The sequence below is a fragment of the Thermobia domestica genome, chromosome 15 (assembly GCF_964235325.1).
Source record: "Thermobia domestica chromosome 15, izTheDome1.hap1.1, whole genome shotgun sequence".
NCBI lineage: Eukaryota > Metazoa > Arthropoda > Insecta > Zygentoma > Lepismatidae > Thermobia > Thermobia domestica.
The window spans coordinates 37,230,007-37,242,211 of NC_137468.1; the positions used below are offsets into that span (position 1 = coordinate 37,230,007).

Genomic DNA, 12,205 nt, shown 5'->3' on the forward strand with positions numbered 1-12,205 from the left:
AATGAAATTCCTAATATCGAGAAGTTTTGGTTTTACAGATAAGAGTTTTCGAAATGCTCTGAGTTTTTTTTTTCTCTCTTTTCAATTCCAAAACTTGTGAAATCGAACACACAGAATTGAGAAAAAGAAAATTCTAAAGACTCAGAGTTTACAAATAATATAGGATGTTGTGTAAGTTTTGAATTCAAATCATATAAAAGGAAACAATTTACAATATTTTGTCTATATTACGCAACGTTTAAAAATAGTGTATTATTGAAACATTATTTATATACAGCATATTTATTTTTTTCACAATTTTTTCAAATGTTTTTACTGAACATTTACGAAACACAATACAAATATTTGAGCTATATAGGGCGGTAATCTACACTTATTCTTACAGTATTTGAGTATTTATTAAAAACGTTGGATAGAGAGGCACGGTGGCTCAGTGGTAGACGGTTCACACTTCTGATGCGAGTCGTCCCTAGTTTGATCCTATCAAGGATTTGGTTTGATTTTAGCGTCCCTTTGAGGAGGGAGGCTATATGAGACGTAGACCTACAGCTTAACGTGGAATTCGAACCATATGAGCTACCGCCGGGAATCGAATTCAGGGTGTTCCATCGATCCTATTAATTTGTGGTGAGCAATAACATGGATAAATTCCTTAGATTTTCTGGAGGTTCTCCCGTCTCCTCCCAACATTTCCATTACACCAATATAATATCATAATTATTTACTTCCAGGAGTCATCTGTCTTTTTTTAAGCCTTACGTAGAAATAGAACTTTGCGTAAAGAGCCAAAGTCCCTTTCCACATTGATAGTTTTTTTTCTTTGTTTTTGAACCGAACAATACATGTATGTTCAAGATGTTATATCCGAATTCACATTTGAACAGAGGAGAAACTGGAAAAAACCTATGAGAAAGCCATGATCTAGGGTTAAATATTATTTCTATTGAATCAAGTGTTTTAAATTAAAGATATGGAATTAACTTGTTTTTAAAAAGAGATCCGAAAGATTCAAGAATCTTAAATACTAAATTTCGAGTTCTGCAACATAAAATTTCAAAAAAAAAAAAAAAAAAGATTTTTTTAAAAATAAATAGATTCATGACACTTAATACTTTCGAATTTATGATATTCTGAATCCCAATTTGCATTACGAATTTAGTCTTCTTGAAGAATATAAGAAGATAGACGATCATTGTACTGACAAGAATAGATTTCGAAGTTTGCTTTTTTCTACTAATTTGAGAATACTGAATCCAATATAACTATATATTTTTTAAAGTTATGTTCATAGAACCACGAGAAAATTCACTTTAAGTTGAAGCCTTTGAGATACCGCTTTATGACAATGGTAAAAATGCTCTTCATCCCATGATCCCAGGTTCGAAACCTTTCACAATCCATTTTGGGTAATACTTCCCATGTTTTCCCGCCTCAATCTACCACAAGAATGTAAAACTGGTAACTTTGATTTATAGGCTTTGTTAGATATAATAGCTTTAACTAACATTATTATTTAATTTTAATAACTTTGTTAAAACTATGTTGTTTATTACAAACTAAATACAGCTATTATTTAAAAAGTAGTTCAGGATACCAAAACAACATGACACGTAATCGAATGCAGTTGAGTTCGTTCCTTTAGTCGCTGCCTTAACTTAGATTTTGGAGGAATTGTTATTCTGGCAACACTGTAATTTCTATGGATAGCAACACTGAGATTCTCCAGGTTCATATTTTCTGCTATGAGTTGCAGAAAATAAGTTTCTGTGGTAAGTTGCATTTCATTATCTCCTTTCACTTATGAAGAACAAGCAAAAGAAAAATGGTAAATTTTGTATTATTTTTAGCATGTCAGGCTCAAACTTTTGAACCACCCAATCGATCTCGACCAAATTTTCAACATACATGAGATTTGGGCCTGGGATGGCTTTTTATCATTTTACTTTGACGGTGTAACTTGGAGGAGGGGGAGGGGAGATATAAACAAAATGATGAAAAATGGCCAATATTAGTGTCGAATCCATAGTTTTTGGGGTCGCTAAGATGAACAGTGACACTTCTAATGCCGTTTAAATCCAAATTCAGCCCACAATAGTAATATATAATTTTTATTTATATAGATTACACATTTCTTTTCTGATTTTTCATTATATTTTCTTTGTTTCTATCGATCTGCGAGCGCTTCAGTAATATTTCTAGTACAAAATGACTGACTAACGGAACGGAATTTTTCTTAATTCAACCCAGCCAAGCGGGTAATTGACACTAGTATTTCAGAAATGTTATCATTATCACAAATCATGTACCGTGTAGTAGCAATGTTTTAGTAATTTATTCTCTACACCAATGCTAGGCAAACTATGGGCCATGGGTCAAACGTGGCACCCTGATTATTTTTTTTTCAGCCCGCAACATGATTCCTAATCTTACTAATGAAAAGAATAATAATGAAAAAATAATTTTGAATTACAGAATTCTGTTCTTTCCTCCGTTTTATGTTTAGGTTAGTGACTATAGATTAATTTATTTGGTTACCCAAGATATCGAAATAATACGTACGTTAGCATTTGAAACTGAGGCACTGTTGTTTTTTTTTAAATAATTTATATTGGCGCACCTACAGTTTGTTCCCTTTGGGTCCTCCCTTCATGAAAAAGTTGGCGCATGTCTTCTTTTTGTCATTCACTTATCGCACAGACCTTACTATTATAGGTAGAAATGTTAAATTTGGACAGAATACTTCTTTTGTCACGAAAATAAGAGATAAGATAGGACTTATTGATTTAGATTTCTGAGCTTTCGACATCTATGGCCATTCAACCCGTCACTTATGAGGGACGACGTCCCTCGGCGAGCACACTATCCGTGGAAAGGAGAGGAAGAAAGGATTTGGGGAGCGGCCTGGGACCTATAAGTTAGGTACTACCCTAGCATTTGCCTAGTGTACATGAGGAAAATCCAGGAAAACCTCGTTCAGCATGACTGACCTGAAAAAAAACTTTTCACATTTTTTCAACCAAGTGTCCCCACTGGGAATCGAACCCGGGACCGCTCGCACCGAAGGGGCTACGCTACGCGGGCCACAAAATGACTTATCGAAACACGTATCATAAAGAAGAGAAAAATGGATAAAAAAAGGGTTCAAATTTTATAAATTCTTGAATTAAATTAAGCAAAACCGTGTATTAGCGATTTCGAAAATTTCACTCCTAAGGAAGAAAGGGGGACATTTCTTTAATATTCCAATTTCTCTTTTTAAAATTTATTTATTTATTAGCTCCGGGAGTAAGCATATGAGAGCTTACAGTTTTACTCCAGGTGCATATATATATATGTGTGTGTGGTATCTTATTATTCGGTAACTACTGGCTGGATCTGAAGCAAAGTCGGGTTAGTAACCTATCGTCTAGAACAGCGTTTCCCAACCTTTTTCAGCTTGTGGCACACTACGGATATAACTTGAATTCTCGCGGCACACTCATAGATATTATTATTTGTAAATATAAAATACCGTGGTATTTTTTTCTGTGATTACTGATCTTCTCACAGAGAAGAAAGTTCAATCACTGGTTTTTCCCCGTGGTAAATCATTATGCTTATTTTTCATTCTAATTTAAAAATAGAAAACAATTGCAATGAAATATTGGACTCAGGTTTTTAAAACTAAGCTTTCTTTTTCGAAAACTGTATCCAACCTTTCACTAAGAAGAAAGATCACTAAATAACGAACGAACAAACAAATCTCTTTTAGTTTTAAAACACAAATGTAGGTAATTTGTATGCATATTTGCTTTGTCGAAAGGATTGAATAATATTTTAAAATTTCAAGTTAAGAAATAGTCTGCAGCAATAAAGAAGCAATAATAGTCGTAACAATGATAACGAATACTTTTTTTCAACATTAAAAATGTACAGAAAAGTAACACGGTACGAAACTTAGTTATAAATTCATAGTAGAGGTTCATAGTAATGTGAAATACAAATATACATTTTTCCTTTGTCTTGCAATTTGATTGCTATAGAATTAATAATGTGTTTCGATTTCCTCGCGGCACACCAGCGGCCTATTCACGGCACACCAGTGTGCCGCGGCACACCGGTTGGGTAACGCTGGTCTAGAGAATAGAGATCGCTATATTTGATGGTTAGACTTGGCCAGCGACAGGGTTGTCTCGATTCGGCTCGGATTTTATACGGTACTTTATTACTCGGTAAACTATTGTCGGATCTGAATGAAATTAAGTGGGATAGTAACCAATCATCTCAGGAATGAAGATCGCTATATTTAGTGGGGCTTGGCCAGGAACATGCTTGGTTCGGCTCAGCTTGATATGGAACTTCATTTATCGGTAAGTACTGGCTATATTTGAACGAAATTTGGTGGCCAAGAGCTCATCTTCCTAAATATACAGATAGGTATATTTGGTAGTGAACTTCGGGCAGGGAGAGGCTCTGTTCGGCAAACAGAAGCTGTGTTCCACAACTTTGCACGCCGGAAGCTTCGAAGATTACAGTTAAACCTCGGCTTGTTTATTCAGAAAATGCCGAATGAGAGGACTCATTAAGTGTGAGATGTGAAATACAGCACACAATCTCGTCACTCAAAATCATCGAACACGTGTTTCAATGTTTTCAAAAAATTCCACTTCTGATAGAAAGCAGTCTCTACAATATTCAAATTTCTGGTTTCATATTTATTACACTTTATACTTTCCGTGCGAAGAATAACCACTTCTGCTACTCAATTATATATAAATCTACTTGTCAGATTTCTGAAGCTCCAATTGTTCTTGCCAATATTTTATGAAAAACTTTCGTGATAATTCTCACGAGAAACATACACATACCTGTACACAATGAAAATTTATGGTGCACATTTTCCAAAATTATAATGTGAGATTTATGTAGTTATGCCTGTTAGGCTAAGGGAGACGATGATTAAAGCAAGTGGGTGATAATGGAAGAATTGGTGGAATGGGGAAGTTGGAGGAAACGGAAGTACCCCGAGGAAACCCACAAGCACGATGATGTCCACCACAAACTAACTTGATTGGGGACCGAACCAGGGACCCCATACATCAGAGGTAAGCGCTCTACCACTGAGCCACCGTGCTTCCATCATTAATTCGAGTGGCCGGAGATCGAATCAGGAACTCCTTGCACAAACGCTCTACTACTGAACCACTATACTCCCATATTTTAGAAAATAGCACTTCGATGGACCCCTGGCTTTCTTATCATTACTATTTTATTGAAATACGCGTTCTAACACTAACAGTATCGACTGTATCACTTTAAATGAATTTTTTGAACATAGGTAGCACTTGAATCGAGTTTTTATCATTCCATTACTACTGAAATTCGGATTCTAAGAGGGGAAAGGTGGCTCAAATATATCTCATTAAAATTTTGTGTACGCCTAGTCTTCCCGTGCAACGACCGGGCATTTTAGCTACTATTTTGTAAACGTTTCAATCAACCAAAACACGAGAACGTTTATAAAAGACGCTGCTATAAAAATTGTGCTGCATAAAACAGAGCATAGTTAAATTATAGTATCTTTCTGTTCTACTTAATTTTCATATATTAAAACTTCTATAATTTGATAAGTGAGTCATACTGAGTGATAATAAAGTGAAATGTATAAGTTTATATTGTAAATTTTGAGGGTGCACAACGAGGTGCACGATGAAATCCCGTAGCACACATCAGTATTCTGAATAATGGAGCAACGTCTCATTTTAATGCCGCTGCAACTGAAAACCAATGAATAGCTCCCATGCTGCATGCGCGTAGCTCCTGGTGCTCGAACAAAGCTCTCTGAAGCTAGTCACAGCTCCAAACAGCTGGGTAAAGCAGTACTTACTATGTATATACGCATACATATACTTCCATTTTAAAGTAAACTAGTAATCAGATAAACTTATGAAGATTTGTGTACAAACAAAAGAATACGTTTTTTCGTCGCTTTGGACATGTAGCTAGTAGGGTTAGTGGACCCTCAGTGGTCCAGAGTCAGCATCCGTGCTTGCTTGCTTGATCCGCCTTCTCTTTCCCCACTCTAGACCGAAACGCGCCACACCCAAGCATCTTTCCCCTTCCACTTTTCTCTCTCTCACCTTCTGATATTGTTCCTCGCTGCTGATTGTTCCCAACGGTACACAACAACAACAACATAATCATGCATACATGTTTAAAAGAAAGGAAAAAGAAATACCCCACAGTGGATGTATACACATGCACTTAAATCTCCCAGCGCTATACCCAGAACAAAAACACTGTACAAGGAAACAAATTACCATTTTTAACAAATATATATAATGACCTTAATTTTGTAACACATACAGTGACGGCTTTTGAAGAAAGTCACATTGGTAAAAAATAAAAATGAATTACCAAGAATAATATTATACTAAGTCTTGTGTGTACAGCTTTCTGAAGTTGTATGAAGCTTTTGGCCGTAGCTTGTAGTGGTATTTTTTTTTTTTTTTTTTTTTTTACAGATGTGACTACCCTCGAGAACCGCCACTGTACAATACTGAATTAGTAATATCACACACTTACTTATATTTTTATTCGGGAGTTAAAAAATTTATTTGCACTATTTTTTTTCTGCAGTACGCTTTTTCCTGTTTTGTTATTCCACTAACTAGCTTTTCTATTTTGATTTATTTTTTATCCCTATAATTTCTGTCACTTTATCACACACTAATTCGTTATCGGCTCTTCTGAACTTCACATACACACACTATCTATCCTCTCTTTCTTGTCTCTTAAACTCTTTTGTGTATTTCCGTTCGTTCGAATGCGATGCGCTCGTTTGATTTTTTCCCCTTTCTCTGAAGCTGGTGGATCCTGAGATCACACAGCGCGCGCTTTACACACAGCCAGATAGATTGACGCGGGAAACGGAACGAAGCACCGAACGGACGTGGGTACAGCTCCTAGCTTCTCTCTCTTCTCAGCAAACCCATACACACACACACACTTACATACATACAGATCGGTTGCTATGGAAACGCGATCACTCTCTCCGCGTTTCTCCAGGCACTGGCTAGTGTAGCCATCTCGCAAGTTTTCAAAACAATTAAACTCCAAATTCCGTCTTTGGTAAAATACAAAGTGGTTTATTACGTAGGTTGTGGGTACAGGATAATTGTCGCCAACTGAATGTTGTCTCGAGCTTCTTCGTAGCTAAGCGGTTAGCGTACGCGCCTTTGGCGTGGGGCACCCGGGTTCGGACACCCGGCGAGAGCTCATGTTGTTCGGAATCCACGTTAATTAGTAGGTCCCGTCTCATACAGCCTCGCTGCTGAAAGAGATCGACAAACTCAAAGTCAACTCAACTCAACTGAATGTTGTCTTGTAGTAGAGAATGCTAATACTCTGTAACAAGGTATTTGACGTCACAGCTATAATATAGTAGGTAAGAAAGGGACACAGGACTTCGCGAGCATTTGTGGTACAATCCGCGGCAAAAAACCTGCAACATGAGGATGTAAGTTTATTGTGAAACTACGCCTAACAGCACAGGGAATGAACATAATGTCTAAGTGGAACGAACCACGCCAGGATAAACCTCGATCTCCTCCCGTGCACACTTATTTTGGAGCAAAAGACTTCGGCATTTCACAATAAACTTATATGCTCATGTTGCAGGTTTTTTGCCGCGGATTGTACCAGTAGGAAGGTATAGTGAAGGAATTTATTGCTTGCTGGATCGATAATCTCAACATTTCTTTTACCTTCTACTAATGTATCCTAAAACAGATTTTCGATTATAGATAGTACATTGCTAATAAACATATATAATAAATAAACGCCAATTGACAGTAATGAGGATCGCGCACTACAAGTTTCAATTTCGCCCGGTAGATGTCAACCACTGGAGAATGTTTGGAGCCATCTAACGCCGAGATACATAATTTCTACTACCTTTCTTTCAATAGTACAAAATGGGATGTGAGTACCTCCGTGAAAGTCATCGTTACCTGCGAAGATGTTAACGGATTGACTCTATTAACGAACTCGGTCGAGATAAATCACCGTCACCCATGCAAATGTTAACGGATTGACTCCATTAACGAACTCGGTCGAAATAAATCACCGTTACCCATGCAAATGTTAACGGATAGACTCCATTAACGAACTCGGTCGAGATAAATCACTGTTACCTATGCAAATGTTAACGGATTGCCTCCATTAACGAACTCGGTCGAGATAAATCACCGTCACCAATGCAAATGTTAACGGATTGACTCCATTAACGAACTCGGTCGAAATAAATCACCATTACCCATGCAAATGTTAACGGATTGACTCCATTAACGAACTCGTCGAAATAAATCACCGTTAGCCGTGAAAACGTTAACGGATTGTCTCAATTAACGATCTCGGTCGAAATAAATCACCGTTAAGCGTGAAAATGTTAACTGATTAACTCCATTAACAAACTTCGACGAAATTGGAATTCTGTGGTGGAAGTCAGCACACTATAGTGACGCACAGTGTTACGTGTAATACAAGATTATGTTGAGTAGTGCACTTCAAACGAAAAGACATTCTGTAAACACAAAATCGGATCAACTGGAACCAACACACCACAGGGTTCCAGAATACAACAAACCAACTATTCAAATCTATCAATGACATTGCACCCAAGGTTGATAGACAAACGCGAAGAGAACAGCGGTATTTGAATACTGCGGGATTTATGCAATAAAATCACAAATGACACAGAAACCCAATTGGGCCTGCACTGTATGCAGCAAACTATAACACTTTTGAAACCATGTTGTCTTCTCCGATTACAAAAAAAAATTCCAATTCTCGGATATAGTGTTGTCCTTGACACGAGATGAGAAATAAGATTTTTTGGTCTCTTCTCGTAAATGTTTGTCGCCAGTGGCGTATTGAGGAGGGGGGGGGGCTTCCGGGCTCAAGCCCCCCGAAATCTTACTATAGTAAAGTATATGAAATATCTTGCAGAACTTTCACATTTTCAGGCAACCCCCCTGAAAGTTAGCAAAGCCCCCGCGAAACAAAATCATAAATACGCCACTGTTTGTCGCATACTTATCTTGTTTCGAAAAACTATTTTTCATCTTCTCTTGATTCTCAGAAAACCTTTTCTTGTCTCGTCTCGATTTTTTTCGTTATACAATATGAACAACATTCGCAGATCGTGTTTTATGAAACTGAAATAGCAAAACCAAAACAATCTCTGAAAGTTTTCCAAACTGAAATCGAAATACACAATATTTCCAATAATAAGTATAAAATGTTAAAACTCCTTGACAATTGAATATTTGAATGAAATTTGTTACTAGAAAGTTTGTTAAAATAATTATTTTTTAAAAGAAAATGTTATTAGAAAAATTGTTAGAATAATTATTCATCATTGGAATATTTGAATAAAAATTTATATAAAAAAATTGTTCTAATAGCTTTTCTTTAATTGAATATTTGAATAAAATTTCTTATTCTACTAGAAAGTTTGTTCAAATAAGTATTTCTTATTCGAATAAAATTTATTAGAAAATTTGTTCGTATAATTATTCAGTACTCGAATATTTGAATAAAATTTGATACTAGAGAATTTGTTCCAATAATTATTTGTTATTCGATTATTTGAATAAAATTTGTTACTAGAAAGTTTGTTCGCGTAATATTCCCGATTCGAATATTTGAATAAAATTTATTAGATTTTTTGAATAATTATTCGTTATTCGAATAAATTTATTACATAATTGTTCGAATATTTTAATAAAATACGTTATTAAATATTGTTCCAATAATTAATCGTTATTTGAGTATTCGACCAAAATTCATTTTTATAAAAATAGTTCGAATAATGAATAAAATTAATTATTCGAAAAAGTCTGAATAATTATTCATTATTCCGATTATTTGAATAAGATTTGACATTCCAAATTATTCAAACACTTCTTATTTCAAGATACTGCGATTATGTTTCGATGCTAAGGGAGACGTTGATGGTTACAGCGAAACGGTGCTGGCATGAAGAATGGGGAATAAAATGGAAGAACTCTGAGGAAAGTCCCACACATGGTGTTTGTCCACTACAAAGCCAACTTGGTGGGAGCTAGAATCGAACCAGGAACTCAAACGCGCCAGGAGGTGAGCGCTCTAGTATTGAACTACCGCGGTTAACGAATAATTATTTGAACGCTGAAAATATTTCTTTTTTCTCTTTTTTTTAAAAATATTCCTATCCTAGGCTCTTTTTCACATTTGCATTTCCTATGACATGGTAAAACTGCTTAGGTGTTAAAACTAATCAGTCACCCCTAATCCTACTTTTATCTTCGATCCAATCGCTATTGATGTGTCCTTCTGACCTTTTATTTTCATCCTATACTCTGCAATTTTTCCTTTTCTCAAACATTTAAAACACATAGATAAAACAATAACAATGTCAGAAGCTATCCTGCAATATTATACTACCTTGCAAAACTGACTAACAACAACAGGTTGCATGCCACCTACAAGAATATCCGTATTACACTATAGTGCACTGTTCTAATAATTATGTAAAAACGTCATGATTCTTGGACAAGACGTTAAGCTAAGCTACTGTGCTGTTTTAATCTGAGTTAACATGAAAACTTCAAACATTTGTATAACTATTTTTATATAATTATTCGAACACTTGTTCATTTATTTGAATAATTCTTCGAACAGTTGCTAGTTTATTCATATAATTATTAAAACACTAGTTCATTTATTTGAACAATTACTTTTTATTCGTATAACGACTCCAAAAATTGTGTATTCATTATTTTTGTAATTATTTGCTGAATTTATGTTTTATCTACTTAATTATTCAAGCACTTGTCCATTCATTGGAAAGATTGTTTGGACTCATTTATTCGTCGAAGGAAAGTTTTTCAAGTGCACAAGCCTTAGCCAAATGAATTTGCCATTAGTTTGCTTCTTTTTATGTTTAGTTACCTGTTTAAATCGTTTAAATGAAATATATAAATGTTGTAAATTAAATGTATGTAAAAGAAACGTAGTTAATTGGATGTTGTTAAGTGCAGCTGGTGTTCTGGATTGAAAAGATAATTAATTAGATCGAAGGTGCTGCATGGAATAACAGCCAGTATATGAAAGTTGTATTTGAATTATGAGATAAATAATGTTAAATAAGTTATTGTGGTATTGACCTATTATAGATAATTCCTCTAAATTCTCATTTATTTGCATAATTGCTTGAATAATTGTTCAATTATTTCAATAATAATATGAAAAATTAAATTTTGTTCGTATCATCAAATCTTGCAATTGTTCGAGCTCCCTCGAGGCTAAGTTGTTAGCGTAAGCGTCTTTGGCGTGGCAGACTCGAGTTCGATTCCCGGCAGGAGCGCTTGTGGTTTGGATTCCATGTTAATCAGTAGGTCCGCGTCTTATATAGCCTCGCTGCTAAAAGGGACGTTAAACTCAAAAATCAACTCTAGCAATTGTTCATTTATTTAAGATTTTCTAGTTTACTAATATAATTATTTGAATGTTGTTCATTCATTGGAATAAATATGTGAACCCTTTTCTCATTTATTCAAAAAATTGCTAATTTACCCTATAATTATTTATTAAAAAGTTCATTTTTTTACATAATTATTTGCAGGGTTGTTGGTTTAATTCATATAATTTACTGGGATACTTATAAATAGAATAACTCCTCGTTTATTTTGTAATTGTTGCAACAATTGTACATTTATTCTAATATTACTCCAACAGTTGCTACTTTAATTATTATTTAGTTATTTGAACATTCATTTACAGTAGGACATCGATAATCCGAACGTCAAAAATACGAACGCAGTCCCTAGAAGCTAGTGACAGTACATTAATTCAATTGTCTTTGTATGAAGTCAGTGTTTGTCATATATATTTTTATTTTTATTTTCCCTTAGGCCTATACAAGTTAAGGTTTAAGTGTGAATTACAAGAACAGTGTAATTTATTGTACGAGCAGGTTCTTCAGAAACATTAAATGTAAGTAGCCTTACGTACGGTATTGTAATTACTGTATGGACTGAATTACCACTATATCAATAAAAGAGCATACCGCACAGTATTTTGCATTTGCTTGGTCATTTTCGAAAATCCGAACTACCTGTGGTCCCAATTAGTTCGGATTTTCGACTTCCTACTGTATTTGAATATTATTCAAGCAAATACT

General features: G+C 35.0%; 1 protein-coding gene across 6 annotated transcripts in view; it reads right to left on the minus strand.

Annotated features, from left to right (window-relative positions):
• Positions 1–12,205, minus strand: part of nemy (cytochrome b561 family member no extended memory) — a 616,447-nt gene that overhangs the window by 373,044 nt on the left and 231,198 nt on the right. The window contains exon 1 of one of the 6 annotated variants that reach the window (XM_081739588.1): positions 6,565–6,963. The exons of 1 other annotated variant lie outside the window; for it this stretch is intronic. The gene's annotated coding sequence lies outside the window, so the exon portion shown is untranslated. Of the gene's footprint in view, positions 1–6,564; positions 6,964–12,205 lie in introns of those variants that run through there. 4 more of the 6 variants (XM_081739590.1, XM_081739587.1, XM_081739591.1 and 1 more) reach the window with 4 other exon arrangements.